Here is a 25504-nt window from a genome sequence, read left to right on the forward strand (position 1 = left end):
CCTTACCCAGACCTAAATGTTTGAACTCCCCAGATATTTCTTTCTATGGAATTAAAAAAAACTCAAACCCTTTTACATCAATAGACACATAACAACTGCTGCGTTTTCTGGCGGACATGGCATACCTCGATTTTTTACTTTTTTGCTTAGCCACTCAAGAGCCTGTGCATGACCGGCTAATTCCTGAGAAAATGCACCATTTTATCAAATTGTACCAATTTATCTCTAATAGAGTGTTTATGTCTCGTAAATTGATTGTTAAACTTCTGAGTTGTTGCTCCAATGTATTGATATCCACATGGGCATTTCAACAAATAAAGAGCAAAACTCATCTGACACATATATTATCCCTAATTTTTATCTGATAACCCAAATGTGGATGATTAAAATAAGTTCCCTTGAATAAACATTGAATACAACTTAAACAGGGAAAAGAACCAGTATTGCGAGGTCCCAAAAACGTATCCACAAATGTAACTATCAGTGCACAACCTGATGGTGCAAAAAAATACAAGGGCGCTACAGCACAGGGAACATAATTATTTACTCCAGCAAGGACAAAAAGGGACACAAGTTGGGCACTGGGGGGCTTAGTCTCATCACCTACAAAAAAAAAAGTTATTTACAAAGTTCATTAGCTCAAACTGAAATTTACACTTATAAGAGACTGTTCTGGGAACAAAGGTCCACTGGTAATCCATTGTAGCAACGTTGTGTCTTTACATCTCTCTGGAGTAGCACATTAACAACAGAACATCTTATAATACATATCCCGAACTGATCAAGGCTTAAAATAAGTAACTTACAAACATTATTGCACATTTAGATATCCAGGTGTACTGGTAGTGAATGTATGAACACTATAACACTATAAGGTGGGGATTTTTTGTGCCTCCTTCTTTATCTTTATTATTAATTTGATTCATATCTCTATTCATACCCCATTCAAGATGGGGGGGGGGGGCATTCTATACTATCAGCATCTGTTTAAATTCTAGGAGGGATAAATAATATAGCCACCCTTAAATATGATCATTGGTGCTAGATTCCACCACTCTCTAGTCTCATCTTTGGAGGCGGCTGTTGAGGGGACCTTTGTTGGATCGCTTGGGCCCCTTTTGGGACTGACCGCCCATCCTTCCATTTGGCAAAATTGTACTGGGCTTTGTTTTAACTGAATATGACTGTAAGGCACTCTGATATGAAACTTAAAATACATGAACTCCCTCCAAATAGACCCCTGAAGAAAGGATCGACCAGTTCCTGAAACGCCTTGGGTGGGAGCGGAGAGAATGTTGTTTCACATATGCAATTGATATGTAACCTCAGCCATGCAATTCTAACTGTTGTAATATAAACAATGGAATTTTAATATGTAGCAATAAATATAATATTGTATACAACTTTATTGGATCTAGGAGTTGCCCCATCCATTTTGGGGGTACAAAAGTAGCCCCAGTGTTTCAGGAAGGACAAAAGGGCTACAAGTTGGGCACTGGGGGCTTAATCCCATCACCTGCTTTGTAAAAAAAAAAAAGCAGTTGTTTACAAAGTTTATTAGCTCAAACTGAAATGTATACTTGCAAGACACCTTAAGGCCTCATTCACATTACGCAATTTGGAATCGCGGATAGATTTCCCCTGATTCTGCCTGTGATTCCAAATTGCAGCAACAAGCATGACACACGTTGCTGCAAGTCTTAATAGCATTCCAAGCAAGGTGCAGTTCTACCATGATTGTCGCACGTTTAAAAATCACACCCAAAAAGGAGGAGGAGCTTCTTTTGCTTGAAAAATGCACATAGGGCAGCCCATTGAAGTGCATGGGCTGGCCTATGTGCAACATGCAAAATTGTGTGAAAATTGCACAATGAAAATGCTCGTTCCAGCTACGTGATATGTGAACAGGGCTTCACTCCCTAAATGTCTCTATCTGCCTGAAAGGACAGAACTACGGCTCTGTTTGCACTTTAGAAAACCCATAGTGCTCTGCAAATCTTTTGTTAAACGTTGTTGTTCGGTCGTTTAGTTGTGCCTGACTCTTGGTGACCACATGGACCATGGCGCACCAGGCTTTTCTGTCCTTCACTGCCTACCGGAGCTTGCTTAACTGCATGCTCATTGTTTCGATCTAACCATTTTGTTTTCTGTCGTCCTCTTCTTCTTTTTCCTATCATGTTTCCCAGCATCAGGGTCTATTCCAATGAGTCCTCTCTTTGCATTAGGTGGCCAAAGTATTTGAGTTCAAGCTTCAGGATCTGTCCTTTCAGTGAATATTCAGGGTTGATTTCCTTCAGGATTGACTGGTTTGATCTTCTTGCCACCCAAGGGACTTTCAAGAGTCTTCTCCAACACCATAGTTCAAAAGCATAAATTCTTCGGCGTCCAGCTTTCCTCATGGTCCAACTTTCACAGCCATATGTTACTACTGGGAATACCATAGCTTTGACTATACGGCACTTTGTCGGTAGGGTGATTTCCCTGCTTTTTACAATGTTGTCTAGGTTTGCCATTGCTTTCCTCCCAAGAAGCAAGCGTCTCTTAATTTCATGGCTAAAGTTACTGTGTGCCGTGATCTTGCAGCCTAGGAAGATAAAACCTGTCACTTCTTCTCCTTCTATTTGCCAAGGCGTGATGGGTCCGGTCAAACATTATACAATATATAAAGTATTGTGCAAAAAGTTTCAGGCAGGTGTGGAAAAATTGCTGTAATTTAGGAACCATTTCAGAAAAAGAAGTCTTTACAGTTTATTTTTTATAAATTAACGAAATAGAAAATTAAATGGACACCCATAGGACGTGGAAACAAGGCTAAGCGACTCAACTATGCAGGAAAACATAGGAACTGCGGTGCAGAATAATGGCCGCAGGTGCTCTGGACTGAGGAGTCAAAATGTTAAATATTTGGCTGTAGCAGGAGGCATTTTGTTGGGGGAAGGGCTGGAAAGTGGCAAAATAATGAGTGTCTGCAGGCAACCGTGAAGCATGGTGGCGGTTCCTTGCAAGTTTGGTGCTGCATTTCTATCAGGTTAACAGGTTTGAGTTACAGAGGAGGAACTTTGCTAGAATTATTGCTCTCACTCTGACGATCATGGCGATACCTCACATGTGTGATTTGAACACCGTTTACATTTGCGGGCATGACTTACGTATGCATTTTCTTTGCTGCCCGAGCATGCGGGGACGGGGGCGCTTTAAAATGATTATTTTTTTTCTTATTTATTTTATTTATGTTTATTTTTTTTACATTGTCCGTTTAAAAAAAAAAAATCTGATCACTTTTATTGCGGTCACAAGGAATGTAAACATCCCTTGTGACAGTAATAGGGGGTGACAGGTCCTCTTTATGGAGGGATCGGGGGTCTAAAAGACCCCATATCCCTCCTTTGCACTTAAAAGTATTCAGATCGCCAAAAAACTGCGATTCTGAATACTGTCATTTTTTTTTAAACCGGCAGTGACGTCGTGGTGTCGCTTCCAGGATTTTCACATAGGAGACTCAATCAAAACCGTTTCCGACTTTGTTCCAGTCTCACCCTAGCCGGCGGAAGTCACGGATCGTGGATCAGGTCTCCCGGTGCAGCTGCAGGCATCACCCCTGTATAACCCCTTCATGTCGTGAACGCAAATTTGCATACGGTCGGCGTGAAGGGGTTAATATTACATTGTATATCCCTGTATGTTGTAGTCATTAAGGTGCCCATCCAATCGTTTTTTGAAATTATTGATGCCCCCCACTGCTTGTGGAAGAGAATTCCACATCCTTACCGCTCTTACAGTAAAGAACCCTCTACGCAGTTTAAGGTTAAACTGCTTTTCTTCTAATTTTACTGAATGGCCCTGAGTCTTCTTAAATTCCCTTTCACTGAAAAGTTTTTTCCCTATGCTAGGGCCACCAGTATGATATTTGTACATTGATATCATATCCCCTCTCAACAGTGGCGGGCCGGCCATAGAGGGCGCATGGGCGCCGCCTCACCTATCCATGCATCCGGCCCCCTGACCTACATATCAGTGGAGCCTTACCATGGATTCCAGTGCGGCAGGGTGTTTTTTTTGAAACACCTGATTAGAGCCAGAGGCTCTAATAGGCTCCAAAAAAGGTTGAGCTTGGAGCGCAGAGCATTGCGCTCCGAGCCCACCCAGTTGTGTGACCATAGCGAATGCATTCTTACTATTATCACACAGTTCCTCCCCGCCAATCAGGAGGCAGGTCTGGGGGACCTGTTTCCTGATTGACCAAAGCGCCAGGAGATCCTATTGGATGCCTAGCGCTTTGGTGGAAGACACGGTGGAGGAAGCTGGAGGAGCGGACACCGGAACCGATGCGGCCGCTGCCCGCACTCTAGGAGAGGACACCACAGCCCCACTACACGAGTGGACCACCCGCGGGGGGGGGTGGGGTGCTGTGCCACGTCATCGGGGGGGGTGTTGTTTGTTTGCTGCCTCCCCAAAGAAGAACCCACCAGCCACCACTGCCTCTCAAGCGTCTCCTCTCCAGAGAGAATAAGTTCAATGTGGTAAGGGGGCAGCACTGCCCCCTTACCACATACTACTGTTTATTGTCGCCAACAATATTATACTAGCTGCTATCTGTTAGGACCTTTATTTCAGCCTAAGCGCAATAGATTCGTAATTTCAATAAGTTCAATGCTTGCAGTCTTTCCCCATAGCTGAGATCCTCCAGACCCTTTATTAACTTTGTTGCCCTTCTCTGGACTCTCTCCAGTTCCAGTACATCTCTCCTGAGGACTGGTGCCCAGAACTGGACAGCATACTCCAGGTGCAGCCGGACCAGAGTCTTGTAGAGCGGGAGAATTATCGTTTTATCTCTGGAGTTGATCCCCCTTTTAATGCCAATATTCTGTTTGCTTTATTAGCAGCAGCTTGGCATTGCATGCCATTGCTGAGCCTATCATCTACTAGGACCCCCAGGTCCTTTTCCATCCTAGATTCCCCCAGAGGTTCTCCCCCCAGTGTATAGATTGCATTCATATTTTTGCCACCCAAATGCATTATTTTACATTTTTCTACATTGAACCTCATTTGCCATGTAGTCGCCCACCCCATTAATTTGTTCTTTTTGCAAGGTTTCCACATCCTGCGGGGAAGTTATTGCCCTGCTTAGCTTAGTATCGTCTGCAAATACAGAGATTGAACTGTTTATCCCATCCTCCAGGTCGTTTATAAACAAATTAAATAGGATTGGTCTCAGCACAGAACCCTGGGGAACCCCACTACCCACCCCTGACCATTCCGAGTACTCCCCATTTATCACCACCCTCTGAACACGCCCTTGTAGCCAGTTTTCAATCCATGTACTCACCCTATGGTCCATGCCAACGGACCTTATTTTGTACAGTAAACATTTATGGGGAACTGTGTCAAATGCTTTTGCAAAATCCAGATACACCACGTCTACGGGCCTTCCTTTATCTAGATGGCAACTCACCTTCTCATAGAAGGTTAATAGATTGGTTTGGCAAGAACGATTCTTCATGAATCCATGCTGATTACTGCTAATGATATCGTTCTTATTACTAAAATCTTGTATATAGTCCCTTATCATCCCCTCCAAGAGTTTACATACTATTGATGTTAGGCTAACTGGTCTGTAATTCCCAGGGATGTTTTTTGGGCCCTTTTTAAATATTGGTGCTACATTGGCTTTTCTCCAATCAGCTGGTACCATTCCAGTCAATAGACTGTCTGTAAAAATTAGGAACAACGGTCTGGCAATCACCTGACTGAGTTCCCTAAGTACCCTCGGATGCAAGCCATCTGGTCCCGGTGATTTATTAATGTTAAGTTTCTCAAGTCTAATTTTAATTCCGTCCTCTGTTAACCATGGAGGTGCTTCCTGTGTTGTGTCATGAGGATAAACACTGCAGTTTTGGTTACTGAAGCCCCCCGATTCACTCGTGAAGACTGAGGAGAAGAATAAATTCAATACCTTTGCCATCTCCCCATCCTTTGTAACCAGATGTCCTTCCTCATTCTTTATGGGGCCAATATGGTCTGTCCTCCCTTTTTTACTGTTTACATACTTAAAGAATTTCTTGGGATTTTTTTTGCTCTCCTCCGCTATGTGTCTTTCATGTTCTATGTTAGCCGTCCTAATTGCACCCTTACATTTCTTATTGCATTCTTTATAAAGTCTGAATGCTGAGGATGATCCCTCAACCTTGTATTTTTTGAAGGCCTTCTCCTTTGCTTTTATATGCATTTTTACATTGGAGTTAAGCCATCCAGGATTTTTGTTCGCTCTTTTAAATTTATTACCCAATGGGATACATTGGCAAATGCCCTTATTTAATATGCTCTTAAAGCAAACCCATCTCTCCTCCGTATTCTTTGTTCCTAATATTTTATCCCAATTTATGCCTTTTAGCAAGGTTTGTAGTTTAGGGAAGTTGGCTCTTTTGAAATTCAGTGTCTTTGTGTTCCCTTCATGTTTCCTATTTGTGTGATTTATACTGAAACTAATTGACCTGTGATCGCTGTTACCTAAATTGCCCCGTATTTCCACATCTGTGATCAGGTCTGTATTGTTGGTAATCAGTAGATCCAGTAATGTTTTATTTCTAGTTGGTGCGTCTACCATCTGACCCATAAAATTGTCCTGCAAGACATTAAGGAACTGGCGAGCCTTAAATGAATGCGCGGTTCCCTCCGCCCAGTCTATGTCTGGATAATTAAAATCCCCCATTATGATAACACTTCCCATCCTTGCTGTTAATCCAATTTGTGATTGTAGATCCGTCTCCACTTCCTCCCTCAGGTTAGGGGGCCTATAGCATACTCCCAGTATTATTTTCCCCTTAGCTTCATCCCTTTGGAGCTCTACCCATAAGGATTCCACCTCCTCTCTAGCTCTCTCAGTGATGTCATCTCTCACATTCGCTTGTACATTATTCTTGATATATAGGCATACCCCTCCCCTTTTTTACCCTCTCTATCCTTGCGGTATAGGGTATACCCTTGAATGTTTGCCAGCCAATCATGAGAGCTGTTGAACCAGGTCTCTGAAATTCCCACAAAATCCAAATCCTCCTTGGACAACAGTATCTCTAGTTCACCCATCTTGTCCGCCATGCTCCTGGCATTGGTGAACATGCCACATAGTTTAGACCGGTCGCATATTGTCCTCGTATTGGGTGTTTCAAAATTGCAACTAGGACTTGTTACTATACTCACCTTGTGTTTTTGTGCTTTGGTTAACCTACCACTAATGCCCCCAATAATACCCTCTGGAATATCTTCCGCGCTGGCTATCACTGTCTCTGGACCCTCCCCCCCATCGCCTAGTTTAAAAACCCCTCTAACTTTTTGGCCATCTTCATTTTCAGCAGATCTGCACCCTCCTCATTTAGGTGCAGTCCGTCCCTTCTATAGTACCGGTTACCGACTGAGAAGTCGGCCCAGTCCTCCAGGAACCCAAACCCCTCCTTACTACACCAGCTCTTCAGCCACTTGTTTACTTCCATACACCGTTACCACCCAAACATCGTTTACATTTGCGGGCACGACTTACGTATGCGTTTTCTTTGCTGCCCGAGCATGCCGGGACGGGGGCGCTTTAAAAATTTTATTTTTTTTTCTTATTTATTTTATTTATGTTTATTTTTTTTACATTGCCCGTTTAAAAAAAAAAATTTGATCACTTTTATTGCTGTCACAAGGAATGTACACATTCCTTGTGACAGTAATAGGTGGTAACAGGTCCTCTTTATGGAGGAATCGGGGGTCTAAAAGACCCCCATATCCCTCCTTTGCACTTAAAAGTATTCAGATCGCCAAAAAACTGCGATTCTGAATATTGTCATTTTTTTTTAAACCGGCAGTGACGTCGTGGTTTCGCTTCCAGGATTTTCACATAGGAGACTCAATCAAAACCGTTTCCCACTTTGTTCCAGTCTCACCCTAGCCAGCGGAAGTCCCGGATCGTGGATCAGGTCTCCCGGTGCAGCTGCAGGCATCACCCCTGTATAACCCCTTCATGCCGTGAACGCAAATTTGCGTACGGTCGGCGTGAAGGGGTTAATATTACATTGTATATCCCTGTATGTTGTAGTCATTAAGGTGCCCATCCAATCGTTTTATGAAATTATTGATGCCCCCCCGCTGATATCACTGCTTGTGGAAGAGAATTCCACATCCTTACCGCTCTTACAGTAAAGAACCCTCTACGCAGTTTAAGGTTAAACTGCTTTTCTTCTAATTTTACTGAATGGCCCTGAGTCTTCTTAAATTCCCTTTCACTGAAAAGTTTTTTTGTACATTGATATCATATCCCCTCTCAACAGTGGCGGGCCGGCCATAGAGGGCGCACGGGCGCCGCCTCACCTATCCATGCATCCGGCCCCCTGACCTACATATCAGTGGAGCCTTACCATGGATTCCAGTGCGGCAGGGTGTTTTTTTTGAAACACCTGATTAGAGCCAGAGGCTCTAATAGGCTCCAAAAAAGGTTGAGCTTGGAGCACAGATCATTGCGCTCCAAGCCCACCCAGTTGTGTGACCATAGCGAATGCATTCTCACTATTATCACACAGTTCCTCCCCGCCAATCAGGAGGCAGGTCTGGGAGACCTGTTTCCTGATTGACCAAAGCGCCAGGAGATCCTATTGGATGCCTAGCGCTTTGGCGGAAGACACGGCGGAGGAAGCTGGAGGAGCGGACACCGGAACTGATGCGGCCGCTGCCCTCACTCTAGGAGAGGACACCACAGCCCTGCTACACGAGTGGACCACCCCACCCATGGGGGTGGGGTGCTGTGCCACGCCATCGGGGGGGGGGGGTGTTGTTTGTTTGCTGCCTCACCCAAAGAAGAACCCACCAGCCGCCACTGCCTCTCAAGCGTCTCCTCTCCAGAGAGAATAAGTTCAATGTGGTAAGGGTGCAGCGCTGCCCCCTTACCACATACTACTGTTTATTGTCGCCAACAATATTATGCTAGCTGCTATCTGTTAGGACCTTTATTTCAGCCTAAGCGCAATAGATTCGTAATTTCAATAAGTTCAATGCTTGCAGTCTTTCCCCATAGCTGAGATCCTCCAGACCCTTTATTAACTTTGTTGCCCTTCTCTGGACTCTCTCCAGTTCCAGTACATCTCTCCTGAGGACTGGTGCCCAGAACTGGACGGCATACTCCAGGTGCGGCCGGACCAGAGTCTTGTAGGGCGGGAGAATTATCGTTTTATCTCTTGCGTTAATCCCCTTTTTAATGCATGCCAATATTCCGTTTGCTTTGTTGGCAGCAGCTTGGCATTGCATGCCATTGCTGAGCCTATCATCTACTAGGACCCCCAGGTCCTTTTCTATCCTAGATTCCCCCAGAGGTTCTCCCCCCAGTGTATAGATTGCATTCATATTTTTGCCACCCAAATGCATTATTTTACATTTTTCTACATTAAACCTCATCTGCCATGTAGTTGCCCACCCCATTAATTTGTTCAGATCTTTTTGTAAGGTTTCCACATCCTGCGCAGAATTTATTGTCCTGCTTAAATTTGTATCGTCCGCAAATACTGAGATTGAACTGTTTATCCCAACCTCCAGGTCGTTTCTGAATAAAGTAAACAGGATTGGTCCCGGGACGGAACCCTGGGGGACCCCACTTTCCACACCAGACCATCCCGAGTATTTCCCGTTTATCACCACCCCCTGAACTCGCCCTTGTAGCCAGTTTTCAATCCATGTACTCACCCTATGGTCCATGCCAACGCACCTTACTTTGTACAGTAATCGTTTGTGGTGAACTGTGTCAAATGCTTTTGCAAAATCCAGATACACCACGTCTACGGGCCTTCCTTTATCTAGGTGGCAACTCACCTTCTCATAGAGGGTTAATAGATTGGTTTGGCAAGAACGATTCTTCATGAATCCATGCTGATTACTGCTAATGATACCGTTTTCATTACTAAAATCTTGTATATAGTCCCTTATCATCCCCTCCAAGAGTTTAAAGACTTGCAGGGTTGACGGTGCAACTTCAAGTGACGAGGGGTCATCAACATGGGAGTAGAGTCAAAATGTGGTGGGGAGAAAATGATCTACCCAAGCCTGCCAAATCCTAGTGAATCATGTAACATTATCACAAAGAACAACCTCGACCTTGGCATGGACCATAGCCAACGTTACTCTATTTTTAACCTCAACCAGGTTCAGCTTGGAAGATTTCCAGGAGTGGGCGATAGTTTGTTTAGCAGCCGTTGTTAGACACTCGCTGTTCGTATAAATAGACCACATAGGTCTACAGACGAATAATCTTGCCTAATTCCTAATGGACGCAAACTGTCTCAGCAACCCATTATGGGACCCATGTTATCTCCTCTGGAGTCAGTGATTCACCTGAAACAGTTTAATCGAAAATTGTTGCACTTCCTTATGATAAAGCATGGACACAGCTGTGTAATGAACGATGCTCATAGGGTTCAAAGAGAGTGCAGAATGCCAGAATACGGTGTGGTGCCGTATGAGAACCCAGGAGATCTGGGCATCAATTACGGGATTTGTTGAATGGAATTTTTCATGTTGCAAGACAACAATCCCTGGCACTGTATGACTGCGATTCTGGGGGTTATTTTAATGACTTAATACTCCTTGCAGCATTAAGAAGAATTGCACATCTTGTTTGTTTTCTACGGTGAGAATAAACCTATAGATTTTTATAAAAAAATTATGTGTTCTTCATCAGATGCCTTTTCAAGCAAACACACCAAGGGAGATGGCCAGTGGCGGCCCGCTCATGCAGGGGGCACAGGGACGCCGCCCCCCTAATCCATGCGCCCGGCCCCTAATCTACATGCAAGCAAGGAGTAGCAATTATATCATGGGTAAGGCAGCCGCTCCATCCCTATTAAATTATTGAAAATATATCTCCCATGGGACTTTGTTGCAGCAATAGAAATCGCACAATAGAAATATATATATAAACAAAATAGAAAATCTTTATTGAACAATGAATTAAAAAGTAGCTGATCTATACAATTCACGTGCTATTCTGTAAAATATTTCCTGCTAACCTCACAGGGAGCAGGGATACATTTTATGAAAGATTAAAATGAATTGCATAGCCACCAAATCAACCCAACGCGTTTCAACTTATACAAAGTCTTCTTCAGGGGATAGGAAGGTGGAAGCAATCGCAAAGTGGACATGACCAGGTGTCCAGACCAGCAGAGATAGCTGGTGGTGCATACTGTTTAAGTCTCAGCCTGAAATGGGCTCCAAGTCCCACAGAGGATCTGTGGTCATCAGAGGGAGGCAACTGAGGCAGGCATGTTGGCTGGTTCAAAAATAGGTGACCATATGAGAATGGACTGGATGGTCCAAAAAACAAGGGGAAGAGAAAACCCCCTTAAGAAGGTCTGGACCCCAGCACCTAATCTACATGTAGAGTTCCGGACGCATGGATTCCAATGTTTGGAATTGGCTTCAAAAAGGGTGGGCTTGAGGCGCAGTGGATGGAGCCCACCCAGTTGTGTGACAATTACCATTCACTAATGTCTTCCTGTTTCTCCTCCCGGCCAATCAGGAAGCGGGTCCTGAGACCTGGTTGGCAGGGAGTTCATTCATTTACGAATGAACGCAGTGAGTGATCGGTACCGATCGCTCATTGGGGTTTATTTACTAAAGCTGGAGAGTGCTAAATCAGTCACACTTCTGCAGAGAAACCAATCAGCTTCTAATCTCAGCTTGTTCAATTAAGCTTTGGCAATAAAACCTGGATGCTGATATTTTTTATGCAGACGTGAGAGTGATTTTGCTCTCTGGGGCTGGTAAATAGGACATATCTACGCCCCCCCCCCCCCCCCCCCAATCCTGAAACCGATTCCCCTGTGTGCCCTAAGCAGCTGCCGGTGGAAGAGGAGGTGAGAGAAGCTGGCAGCACTGTGACGGGGGGGGGGGGGGCACACAGGGGGGACCCGGAGCAGGGAGTGAGGGCACAGATACTTGAATGGATACAGAGGGAGGGAGAGGAGAGGAAGCCAGCAGGGCTGCAGGGGGAACTGGAAGAGGAGCAATAAAGCAATACAGCCATCCCTCCTGCTCACAGGTGCCCAGGCCCCCCCTTTGAACTGATGGGGCCCCCGGACCAGGAGGGTCAGCTGTGCTGCCTTATTAGCGGCCCTGGGTGTCAGGGTGTTAGGATCAGTGCATTTTAAGTAGGAAAAAAACAAAACCAAATGTGTACTATTGTGTCTGGGTCCTACTACGGATACAAGAACAAATATCACATACATGTGTGTTATCACCTCAATCGGCAGGAGTAGTATCATTTATTTTGCAGGTGATGAGCCACAGTAATGGTGTAAAAATAGACATCTAAATTTAAAAAATGTATAATTTTGTACTATTTTGAGCCAGTTTTTTCTGTAATAAACAAAACAAAATCAGGAGATATCCGTTACATATACCACTAAATTAAAACCCAATCTGTCCAGAAAAATACACCTGCATGCATTAGGTAGTTGTAACCAGGGGCGGCCCATCGATTAAGGGCCCCCCCCATCCATCGCCGCCCCCCCGTCCATCGCCGCCCCCCCCCATCCATGCCTCCGAACCCTTTCAGGACACCGGCGCATTGGATTCCAATGCAGAGGGGCTGTTTCTTTAGGCTCTAATAGGCTTCAATAGAGGGTGGGCTCGGGTCGCAGAAAGTGCGCTCCGAGCCCACCTAGGTGTGTTACAACAGCGAATGAATATTCACTGTTGTAACACTGATCCTCCTCCTGGCCAATCAGGAAGCTGGTTTTGACACCGGTCACCCGGTTGGCTGAAAGAATAGGCGATCCTATTGGATGCCTAAGTTGAGGAGGGGAGGAGCTGGAAGCCGAGATGGAGGAGAGGACACAGAGCAACTGCACCACGCTGCCTGCTGCCTGCCACCCGCTGCTGCCGATGGGGTAAGTGGACCGACCAACAAACAGCGGTGGGGTAGGTTGGTGACTTGCCCCCCCCCCCCCCCAAAAAAAAAACACCGGCTGCCACTGGTTGTAACGATATGTATAGTTTTACAAACGGATGTCGGAGTTGTAAAATTGGACATTAAAGAATAACCCCACTTTTGTTGAGAAAAAAAATGTTCCCCTCTGGGTGATCTCTGTACATTGCAAGGATTTTAAACTTTGTTGCAGATTCCCACGTTTTGTTATTTTGAAGAAATTGCTGTTTCTCCATGTGCAGAGTTTGTTTCTCTGTGTCCATGTGCAGAGAAAATGTGAATGGGAATGATATTATCAACATCAATCAGCTGCTGCACCTGCAGGGCTGTAATGAGGTAAGTGCCAGGGTCAGCATTCCTTTAGACATGATTTCCTTTTGAGAGTATCTCACCAAAAATATTTTTTTTTTTGTTGCAGGGGATGTCAAAAATCTAACTTGTATCTTAGCACAGACTTCTGGGAAAATTTGTGAGCCAATCACAGAAGCAGGAAATTACATATCTGGGGGGGCTTGTATTCTGCATACAGAAAGCCTCCAGGTTGCCGTATTGCATTGTACTGAAAACTACAGCGCTGCACATTGAAACGGAAAGGTCATTTTTAACCACTTGCTTACTGGGCACTTAAACCCCCTTCCTGCCCAGACCAATTTTCAGCTTTTAGCGCTGTCACTCTTTGAATGACAATTACTCAGTCATGCTACACTGTACCCAAATTAAATTTTTATCATTTTTTTCACACAGACATTTGCTGCTGTTATTTTTATTTTTAGCTAAATAAAACAAAAAGGGACCAACATTTTTTTTAAAAAAACAAAACTGTTTCATAGTTTGTTATAAAATTTTGAAAACAGGCAATTTTTCTCCTTCACTGATGTGCGCTGATGAGGCTGCACTGATGAGCACTGATAGGTGGCACTGATAAGGTGGCACTAATGGGCACTGATAGGTGGCACTGATAAGCACCGATGAGGCGGCGCTGATAGGTGGCACTGAGAGATGGCTCTGATGGGTGGCACTGATAGGTGGCACTGAGAGATGGCTCTGATGGGTGGCACTGATAGGTGGCACTGATGGGCACTGATGATCACTGATGGGCACTGGTAGGTGACACTGATAGGCAGCACTGATCTGTGGCAGTGATTATTAGACACTGATGGATATTGATTGGCAGTACTGGTGGGCATTGATGGGTGGCACTGTGGGCATTGGTAGGTGGCACTGGTGGGTACTGATAGGTGGCACTGTGGGCACTGGTAGGTGGCACTGGTGGGTACTGATAGGTGGCACTGGTAGGTGGCACAGTGGGCACTGCCAGGTGACACTGGTGGGCACAGCCATGGCTTTCTGAGTGAGGGGCCGATGTCCCTCTGACAGAAGCAGCGATTGGCTTTTTTCCCCCCTCACGCTGACAGCTTACCGAGTTTCTGTTTAGATTACGTGATCAGCCGTCATTGGCTGACAGCTGATCACGTGGTAAAGGGACGGCATCCACCCCTTACTCAGTTCTGTGATCAGCCGACTCTCGTAGACCCGATGATCACAGAGCGCGCCGCGCGTGACCAGCAAGGGTCGCGCAGACAGCGCTTGCTCGAGAGGACGTCCATGGATGCCCTCCCAGCAATTAAGGCCTGCGCTGCCGCCATCTTTCGGATATATAGCGCGGGCGGCAAGTAGTTAATAATGACTTGTGTAGCAATTGTATATGCTATAATGTTTTTATTTTAATGTTTTTTCCCCACAAAAGTGGAGTTACCCTTTAAGGTTTGTTTTGACCTTGGTTATGAAGGGTTAATATATGAGCCCGCCCCCCTCCCCTTGGTGAAGGTGCTTTTCTAGGATCATTTTTGCAGTGTAGAATTCCTCCTCCTGTGTCTTGCCTGGTCTGCGGCATTTAACACCAGCAGAACATAATGACTCGGTCCTCTCGGGGGGACCGCGCTGTCACAATATCATCCTTAATATTTATGACATTCTTGCAGAACAGAACGCTGAGCAGAAACCGCTCTTTAAACTGACGCTGAGATAATGAAAAGCAGTCGGGAGCCATCTGCTTCCAGCACACCGCAGGTCGTCTCACCGAATCGAAGATCTGGCGTTTCCAGGCGTGTAATCCGTGTCCGCTTGCTTGTCATCAGCATGGTCGCTCACGTGCGTTCTGCAAGAGAAAGAGCCCGGAGGAAGTTAAAAGCGACACCAAGAAAAAAAAAAGAAATCTCCGCTTGAGGACGCTCTCCACCTGAACCGACTTCCACTGCACATTATCAGGTGCTGAGCCTGTTCATTTCACTCTTGGTAATAGACGTAAGAAATTCTTATGTCTATTAACCACTTGACCTCCAGAAGATTTACCCCCCCCCTTCATGACCAGGCAATTTTTTGACATACAGCACTGCGTTACTTTAAGGCTACTTTCACACTGAGGCGCTTTACAGGCGCTATACCCTAAAAATAACACCTGCAAAGCGCCTGTAAAGTGCCTCTCCTGTCTCTCCAGTGTGAAAGCCCGAGTGCTTTCACACTGGAGCGGTGCGCTGGCAGGACGCCATAAATAAAAGTCCTGCGAGCAGCATCTTTGAGGCGCTTTAGGAGTGGTGAATACATCACTCCTAAGGTCCCTTTCACACTGGGGCGGCGCTTTACCGTCGTTTTAGCGGCGGTATTTGGCCACTAGCGGTTGACCCTTTTTTCGCCCGCTAGCGGGGGGATTAAAAGCGCCGCTAAAATGTCAGTAAAGCGCCGCTACAAGTAGCGGCGCTATACCGCCAATGCCCCCCAACGCCCCAGTGTGAAAGTGCTCTAACTGACAATTACACGGTCGTGCAACGCTGTACCCAAATAACATTTACGTCCTCTTTTTTTCCCACAAAGCAGCGCTTTTTTCGGCCGCTAGCGGGGGTTAAAAGCGCTCCTGAAATTGACGTCCTTTTTTCCCACAAATAGAGCTTTCTTTTTGTTGCTATTTGATCACCTCTGCGTTTTTGTTTTTTTTTCTCGCTATGAACAAAAAAAAAGACAGACAATTTTGAACAAAAAAAACAATATTTTTTTCTCTTGTTGCTGGGGGTTCTATTATTGTTGGGGGTGTCTATTATTGCGGGGGATCTGTTTTTGCTTTGGGGGGCTATAGTCGCGGGCTGTGTGGGGATCCATGTTATTCCTTATCTTATTATAATTACCAAATTCCATACAGATTACTTATCACCACAAAATTATACTTGGTTCTGTTTTCTTTAAAAGAGGTGGTGCTGTGAGGTGAGTAGGGGGTGGAGACAAGGGAAGGTGCTCAGAGGTGGGTAGGGGGCGGAGACAAGGGAGGTTGCTCAGAGGTGGGTAGGGGGCGGAGACAAGGGAAGGTGCTCAGAGGTGGTTAGGTGGCGGAGACAAGGGAAGGTGCTCAGAGGTGGTTAGGTGGCGGAGACAAGGGAAGGTGCTCAGAGGTGGGTAGGGGGCGGAGACAAGGGAAGGTGCTCAGAGGTGGTTAGGTGGCGGAGACAAGGGAAGGTGCTCAGAGGTGGGTAGGGGGCGGAGACAAGGGAAGGTGCTCAGAGGTGGGTAGGGGGCGGAGACAAGGGAAGGTGCTCAGAGGTGGGTAGGGGGCGGAGACAAGGGGAGTCTTGGCAGAGGGGAGTTCCTGCACCTATTCTCTGAGAAAAAAGCCCTGGGTGAAAGTCACATTTACTGCTGCTTAATAAAGAAATATTAATAATTACTTTTAATCACTGTCACAATGTCACCTAAAAAAAATACTTCAACACTGTGCCCAAATACAATTTTTATAATTTTTTAAAACATTTTTAATTAATAATAATAAAATAATAATAATAATAATAATAATAATAATAATAATAATAATAATATATAAATATTAAATATTAATAAATATAAATAATAATAATAAAATAATACATTTTATTTATTTATTTATTTATTTTTATAGAGCTTTCTTTTGGTGGTATTAAATCACCATTGTGGGATTTTTTTTATATATTTTTTTTTTGCTATATAAATGAAAAAAAAATTAAAAAACATGTTTTTCTAAGTTTCAGTTATAACATTTTGAAAATGAATAATCTTTCTTCATAAATGTAGCCAAATTGTATTCTGCTACATTTCTTTGATAAAAATAACCCAAATCAGTGTACATTATTTAGTTGGTGTGAAAGTTATAGAGTCCACAAACAATGGGATATATATCTGAAAATTGATCATTCAGTACTGACGGCCGATTTAATTTCTTAACCACTTCAGCCACGGAAGATTTTACCCCTTTCCTGACCAGAGCACTTTTTACAATTAAAAAATGATTAAAGCGACGCAGAGCACTGCATCATTTTAACTGACAATTGCGCGGTCGTGCAACGCCGTACCCAAGTGAAATTTGCTTCCTTTTTTCCCCACAAATAGAGTTTTCCTTTGGTGGTATTTGATCACCTCTGCGGTTTTTATTTTTTGCGCTATAAACAAAAAAAAAGCGTAAATTTTGAAAAAAAAATCTATATTTTTATAAAGACATCCAATAAAAAAATATGAAAAAAAAATATCATTTTTTTGCTATAATAAATATCCCCAAATTAAAAAAACAAATACAAATTTCTTCATCAGTTTATTCCAATATATATTCTTCTACATATATTTGGTAAAATGAATCGCAATGAGCGTATATTGTTTGGTTTGTGCAAAAGTTATAGCGTCTACAAACTATGGGAAAGATTTATTGCCATTTTTATGGCATTTTTATTATTATTATTTTTTTAATAGTAACGGCGGTGATCTGCGATTTTTGCAACATTTGACACATTTTTGGGACCATTGACATTTATACAGCGATCAGTGCTATAAATATGCACTGATTACTGTATAAATGTCACTGGCAGGGAAGGGGTTAACACTAGGGGGCGATCAAGGGGTTATGTGTGTCCTAGGGAGTGATTCTAACTGTAGGGGGGGATGGGATCACTAGAACATGACAGAGATCACTGCTCCCGATGACAGGGAGCAGTAGATCTCTGTCATGTTGCTAGGCAGAACAGGGAAATGCCTTGTTTACATAGGCACCTCCCCGTTCTGCCTCTCACTGATGCGATCGCGGGGTTAACTGTGTGTTCCCTCAGTGTGTTCTAACTGTATGGGGATGGGACTGACTAGGTGAGGAGATATATATCGTCGTTCCTAATTAGTAGGAACAAACGACATGTCTCCTCTGCCCTGACAGCACAGGGATTTGTGTGTTTAAAGGAGCCATTTTGTCCCTGTAAAAAGACATGAGCAGGTCAGGAACTGGTTATAAAGACCCTCAAATGTCAGGAAAGTACAAATCCCCCCCCCCCCCCAAATTATTCCTTTTTGTAAAGTAGACACCCAAAGGTATTTAGTAAGAGGCATGGTGAGTTTTTTGAAGTTGTAATTTTTTGTCACAGTTTTTTGAAAAATTATGAAAAAATTTAAAACAACTACTTAAACCCTTAATGCCTGAAGGTTAAATAAACCTTAAAGCCTAAGTTTAGGTTTTTTTTTTTAATCAGCACAAGGGACAGTGCTTACATTGAATGAAAAGTGTCCCTTGTGCTGCTGGCTGCTCTCTTATCTTCCATCTTCTGGTCCCCCACCATACCCCTGCAGCGGTAGGGGTTAATACCATCGACCAGTGGCGGTTGGTGGTTTTTGTTTGGGGGTGGGGCGGCAAACAACCACCCCCCCTCCGCGGCATCGGCGGGCACAGCGGGCGTGGATTGGGCATCGGCAGACACATCGGGAAGCAGTGGGGATCAGGCATTGGCGGGCAGCGGGAGCGGATCAGGCATTGGCAGGCACATCGGGCAGCGGCGCGGATCGGGCATATCGGGCAATGGCAGGGATCAGGCATCGGCAGACAAATCGGGTAGCGGCGGGGATCGGGGCATCGGCGGACATCCGGCAGCGGCTCCTGTGTCTTCTCCTCCTCGCCTCCGCCGTGCATCTCCCTACCTCCTTCTAGGCGTCCAATAGGATCGCCTGTCCTTTCAGCCAATCGGGTGACGGGTATCAGACCAACTTCCCGATTGGACGGGAGAAGGATCAGTGTTGCAACAGCAAATATTTACAACAACTAGGTGGGCTCCAGACGCAATGCTCTGCGACCCAAGCCCACCCTATTCTGAAGCCTATTAGAGCCTCTGGCTTAAAAAAAAACACCCACCCCGCCCAACACCGCTATAGGAATTCATGCGCCCAGTGTCCTGAAAAGGGCAGGGCACATGAATAGGGAGGGCGGCGGGGGTGGATAGAGGAGGCGGAGCCCGTGCACCCACAATGGACGGGCCACCCCCTGCCATCGACTGGACCTGTTATAGGCATACGCTCAACCTTTCAGCCCCCCTCCTCCATTCATAGCTTTTATCAATGAAATGCACTTCTCACGGGCCTTCACAGTGATCATGTGATTGAGCACTTGTCCCTCCCCCCCCAGCTTCCGATCATTAGGACAAGTGCCGGAGCTGTCGGTGACAGTTCAGTCTCTGTGCTAAGCTCCCAGCACAAAGGCTGCAGCTCACCTATGCGTCGCCCCCCCCCCCCCTTCTGTTTTAACCTGGTGATCTGGCCAGTAAGTCTGTTATTTTTCAACTTCTGTGCAAATTATTTTCACACACACTACCCCTGATCTACTCATTTGCTGTATCAGATCACGCCTAGTGTGATCAGAGCATTATTCAATGGTCTATTCATTTTTACAACCTCCAAGTTGTCCAGTAAGTATGTCAATTACAGGCTTGAGATAAACCATTCACCACTGACAGGGGTGCTTATATTGGTCAGCTTTTATTTACTTATCATATGTAAAACCTTTATCACAAAATCATTATTCCAAAAAAAAAAAAAAAGTTGAGCTGGAGTTTAGCTTTAATTTGTTAGTCAAGTCCATTTAAATCTGTTAGTCCATCTAACACTCCCCTCCCCCCAAACTAACAACGCTGCTGTCCAAAGGTGTCTCCCTTTCTGTTCCATCCAGAGTATATCTGTCATCACACAATGCAGAGCACAGAGCCACAGAGTGGCAGGAAAGGACACCCCCCCCCCTCTGCACACTCTCATAGGGAAACATACTGAGGCTGTCAATCACCTGATGTGTGCTGGAGGGAGTGGTAAGGTGTTGGCGGCTTCAATGCACAGGGAAAACACAAGTAGTGGAAGGCTTGATGTGTCTGGGGTTCCAGGAACACACCGGAGCTGGAAGATTGGATATAGCTGAAGTGCACAGGAACACACTGGAGCTGGAAGACTGGTTGTGTCTGGGGTGCACAGGAACACTTTGGAGCTGGAAGACTGGTTGTGTCTGGGGTGCACAGGAACACACTGGAGCTGGAAGACTGGTTGTGTCTGGGGTGCACAGGAACACTTTAGAGCTGGAAGACTGGTTGTGTCTGGGGTGCACAGGAATACACTGGAGCTGGAAGACTGGTTGTGTCTGGGGTGCACAGGAACACACTGGAGCTGGAACACACTGGAGCTGGAAGATTGGTTGTGTCTGGAGTGCACAGGAACACACCGGAGCTGAAAGACTGGTTGTGTCTGGGGTGCACAGGAACACTTTGGAGCTGGAAGACTGGTTGTGTCTGGGGTGCACATGAATACACCAGAGCTAGAAGACTGGTTGTGTCTGGGGTGCACATGAATACACCAGAGCTAGAAGACTGGTTGTGTCTGGGGTGCACAGGAATACACTGGAGCTGGAAGACTGATTGTGTCTGGGGTGCACAGGAACACACCGGAGCTGGAAGACTGGTTGTGTCTGGGGTGCACAGGAATACACCGGAGCTGGAAGACTGATTGTGTCTGGGGTGCACAGGAACACACCGGAGCTGGAAGACTGGTTGTGTCTGGGGTGCACAGGAACACTTTGGAGCTGGAAGACTGGTTGTGTCTGGGGTGCACAGGAACATACTGGAGCTGGAAGATTGGTTGTGTCTGGAGTGCACAGGAATACACTGGAGCTGGAAGACTGGTTGTGTCTGGGGTGCACAGGAATACACTGGAGCTGGAAGACTGGTTGTGTCTGGGGTGCACAGGAACATACTGGAGCTGGAAGACTGGTTGTGTCTGGGGTGCACAGGAATACACCAGAGCTAGAAGACTGGTTGTGTCTGGGGTGCACAGGAATACACTGGAGCTGGAAGACTGGTTGTGTCTGGGGTGCACAGGAACTGACTAGAGCTGGAAGACTGGTTGTGTCTGGAGTGCACAGGAGCACACTAGAGCTGGAAGACTGGATGTGTCTGGGGTGCACAGGAACACACTAGAGCTGGAAGACTGGTTGTGTCTGGAGTGCACAGGAACACACTGGAGCTGGAAGACTGGTTGTGTCTGGAGTGCACAGGAACACTTTGGAGCTGGAAGACTGGATGTGTCTGGGGTGCACAGGAACACACTAGAGCTGGAAGACTGGATGTGTCTGGAGTGCACAGGAACACACTGGAGCTGGAAGACTGGTTGTGTCTGGAGTGTACAGGAACACACCGGAGCTGGAAGGCTGGTTGTGTCTGGAGTGCACAGGAACACTTTGGAGCTGGAAGGCTGGTTGTGTCTGGGGTGCACAGGAACACACTGAAGCTGATAAACTGGTTGTGTCTGGGGTTCACAGGAATACACTGGAGCTGGAAGACTGGTTGTGTCTGGTGTTCACAGGAATACACTGGAGCTGGAAGACTGGTTGTGTCTGGGGTGCACAGGAACACACTGGAGCTGGAAGACTGGTTGTGTCTGGAGTGCACAGGAACACTTTGGAGCTGGAAGACTGGTTGTGTCTGGAGTGCACAGGAACACACTGGAGCTGAAAGACTGGTTGTATTTGGAGTGCACAGGAACACACCGGAGCTGGAAGACTGGTTGTATCTGGGGTGCACAGGAACACACTGGAGCTGGAAGACTGGTTGTGTCTGGGGTGCACAGGAACACACTGGAGCTGGAAGACTGGTTGTGTCTGGGGTGCACAGGAACACTTTGGAGCTGGAAGATTGGATGTGGCTGTGGCACACAGGAACACATGGAAGCACATGGAAGCTGGAAGTCTGGATGCAGCTGGAGTGCACAGGAACACACTGGAGCTGGAAAACTGGATGTGGCTGTGGTGCACAGGAATACACTGAAGCTGAAATATTGGACGTGGCTTGGGTACACAATAACACACCTGAGCTGAATGACTGGATGTGTCTGGGGATCCATGTATGGCCAGCTTTACTCTGTGAGTGTAGGGTCACTGTAAAGATGTCTACAGACACCAAAGCCCATCTGTATGACTTGACGTCAAATCAGCTGGAATAAGGAGCACTCCCAACATACAGGGTTTACCACCTGCACGAATAGGCCTTCCAGAGCCTACTATTTCCTTTAGGAATGCTGGCCATATGTAATTGTTACCTAATGTAAAAGTCTAAACTCTATGTGTAATTCTCCACCGTACAGGACATGAGAGAAATGGATTGACAATAGCTACCTGCACTGGTGGCCTTGGACATCTACTATGCCAAAGGTTTTATGTCCAGTGTGTGCTAATTATAGTCTATCACTGAGGAACAAATCACTGAATTGATTTGTTCCTCTGTCCTTCTTTATTTACTAATATTTTTTTATAAATAGATTTTTTTTTTTTCTGTAATCCACATAAAGCTCAGAGAATAGACGATGTGCAGCTAGGAATCAGTTCACATCTCCTCTAAGTCATCCCGTTTTCCCGGGAGGCTCAGCAGGAACAACACTTTTAGTCTCCTTGTACCAACTGCTCATGTCATTACCAGTCACACTTTGCAAAATATTCTCCAGCTGTGAATTGTCAATGGGACCCTGAATGCTGGTCGCTCATTAAATCCTAAGCATCCATTCCCTTGCAGAGGAGGCTGCGTATCTCAGAGCATTGCCTTCTGTTTATTTTAACTTCGATACTTCGGTTAGGACAACTTGCTAGCAGACAGTCACACTACCCGTGGCTGCTGGGTTTTAACAAATGGTTAGAACTGTTAGCAATGGACATATTACTCCTGTAGCGCTCACCCCTGAAAGGGCGCGCTGAGTGGTCCCAAAGGTTCCTTCCCAGGCTAGTGTATCTGAAGCCAGGCACACAGTCTCAGCCACTCTTCTCGCTCAATAATGAGTCTAGGGGTATCTTTTTTCTGATGCTTTAATAAACTTGAACTTGGATGGGTGCGGGGGTAACTGTGGGATACTCCAGTAGCATTAAATAGCAACTTGAGGACACTTGTCTCTTTCTCAAAGCTTCCTAGCTCAGTCCTTGTAGCAGTAAATAATGGAATGAGCCTCTCATAGACACCATAGAGAATGTCCACCTTTTAGCACAGGCTGACACTGGTGCCAGAGGGATACTAACAGCACACAGTCACTGGGGTCTCACACACAGGTCTGTACTTACAAATGTCCATGAATACTTGGATGCCTCCTTCCAATATCAGCCAAGCATGTCTCCTGTGGGCTCTTTAGACCAGATCCCCAGACAAATCCCTCGATTGGCTCCAGCAAACTTCAGTAGAATAGGCCTCCCAGCTACTGCAGCTGGGATTTCGATGAACCAGTGTAGAAGCACAGCTGGACTGCCCAGAAGGGCAGCAGCCCTTCAGGCTAGGATCTTTTCCTCCTGGACAAGAACCCCTCTACTCCAGGCCTCAAAATATGTATGTACCCCCAGTTATCTACTGGGCACCCTCCCTCAGGGATTGGCCTGCGACCACATAAATATTCAGACAATCAGCATTCCACATGATAAAACTGAAGCAAATTCAAAGTACAAGGTTTTAAATACAAAAAAATATATATTCAAAAAATGGATAACTGGCACTAAGTCTCTTCAAGGCGCCTCTTATATACATGAATATTTACAGCCTAACTGGGTAAAGCCCTACCACTATCTAATCATAAAGGTTAGTAATTAGAAAGAAAATGGCAGTGCAAGTCTTGAGTGTTGTCCTCCTAAAAAAAAGCAAAGATACCAACACATTTACATTATGTCACTAGGGTTGGAGCATTATCTCCACAGAGATAATCCTGCACAAGTCAAGGTTTACCATTTCAAACCCAAGGTATAATGTATGCTAACGTCCATAGAATTTATGCAATATTTAGGGTGACACCTAATGGCCAGACCACCAAATGCCCAACTGAGTCTGAGTACGATCCACAATCAATAAACAATAACTATAGCACATGTTAACTCCACATGTTTTCCATTTGTTTCTCCAGATCCCTGGAAAAATATAGAAAGATACAGCCTAACTACCATAACAACTATCTACAAAATTTACAAGCCCTGCTTAAAAGTGCCATCAACTAAGCAGGAACATTAGTCCATATGAATGACTTTCATATACAATATAGGCCTGGGACCCATAGTTCAACAGTGTAATGAATGACGTCTCAATCAATAACAGCTTTCACTGGCTTTGAAAAGCAACAGCTAGACATTCTTCTTGTCTTGGGAACAATGAGATCCCCTCTGCAATTTAAGGGACCAAAGCTCCACTCACGGCAATGGCTTTTGACTATCTCTCACCACTCAACAGTGAGAATTATAGTACTCAAAGTCAAGCCTATCTGTAGAAGTTCGGATTTGGGCCCTGAACCATCTTGCCAGTAGGACCCCAGTAAGACTCCAAACATTAATGGACCAGGTCTGACCTTTCCATCCAGCTTTCCTGACTCGCTCTTAATATCCATGAATTGCCTCCAGTACTCTGGGAACTGCTGATTTCTACAAGGCTTGGTCACACCTAGATATTCCCAGATGTAATTATCACATCATGGTCATGGTGTGTCTCCACCATTTCCATATCATCTGCTGGGACAATTGAGGGCAACCCTTCTTTGGACTACCCTCTGTAAACAGGCAAACTCTGGCAACCTTTTTGGGTCCCTCATGGGAGGTCTCCAGCCTGGACAGCGGCTAAAGCCCGGGAACAAAGGGAGGGCAAATCCATCCCACACCCCCCCCATATAGTTTTGCATGTACAAGGGTCCTCTTCCTTCCTGCACCATCAGACTTAATAACATCCAAAGGGAGTTCGGCCTCCTGGGAATCCCCCCAGTCCCACTCTGCCTCTGATGAATCCAAGGGGTCCCCACCAGTGGCGGCTGGTGCTCCATATTTTGGGGTTGGGCAAAACAGCAGGTTGGTAGGTCGGTCGCACCCCCCGACGCTTGATTGTCAGCCCACCAGCCCCACACCTGCATCTCCTCCTCAGCTTCACAGTGCCTTCCCCTGCATCTTCTCCTCCTCCTCGGTGGCCAAAATGATCCCTTCTCCTCTTGGTCAATCGGGTCTCGTTTCCTGGTTGGCTGGGAGGAGAATCAGGAAGACAATAGAAAATATTAAGTCGCTATTGTCACACAACTGGGTGGACGGGCCGTCACTGGTCCCTACTCCCCAATGTCTTTATCTAAAGCCGTGTACACACGACCGGACTTCTCTACCGGACTGGTCCGACGGAACGAATCTATCAGACAATCTGACCATGTGTGGGCTTCAGCGGACTTTTTCTGTCAAAAATCAGACGGACTTTAGATTTGGAACATTTT

The 25504-nt window shown here is 45.6% G+C and overlaps 1 protein-coding gene across 2 annotated transcripts in view; it reads right to left on the bottom strand.

Moving 5' to 3' along the window:
- LOC141131244 (gonadotropin-releasing hormone II receptor-like) overlaps nt 1-25504 on the bottom strand; it is a 90090-nt gene that overhangs the window by 60255 nt on the left and 4331 nt on the right. Inside the window, exon 2 of one of the 2 annotated variants that reach the window (XM_073618328.1) lies at nt 15030-15107. The exons of the other annotated variant lie outside the window; for it this stretch is intronic. The gene's annotated coding sequence lies outside the window, so the exon portion shown is untranslated. The remainder of the gene's footprint in view (nt 1-15029; nt 15108-25504) is intronic. 2 annotated transcript variants of the gene reach the window in all.

Source organism: Aquarana catesbeiana, linkage group LG03 (genome assembly GCF_042186555.1).
Source record: "Aquarana catesbeiana isolate 2022-GZ linkage group LG03, ASM4218655v1, whole genome shotgun sequence".
Taxonomy (NCBI): Eukaryota; Metazoa; Chordata; class Amphibia; order Anura; family Ranidae; genus Aquarana; species Aquarana catesbeiana.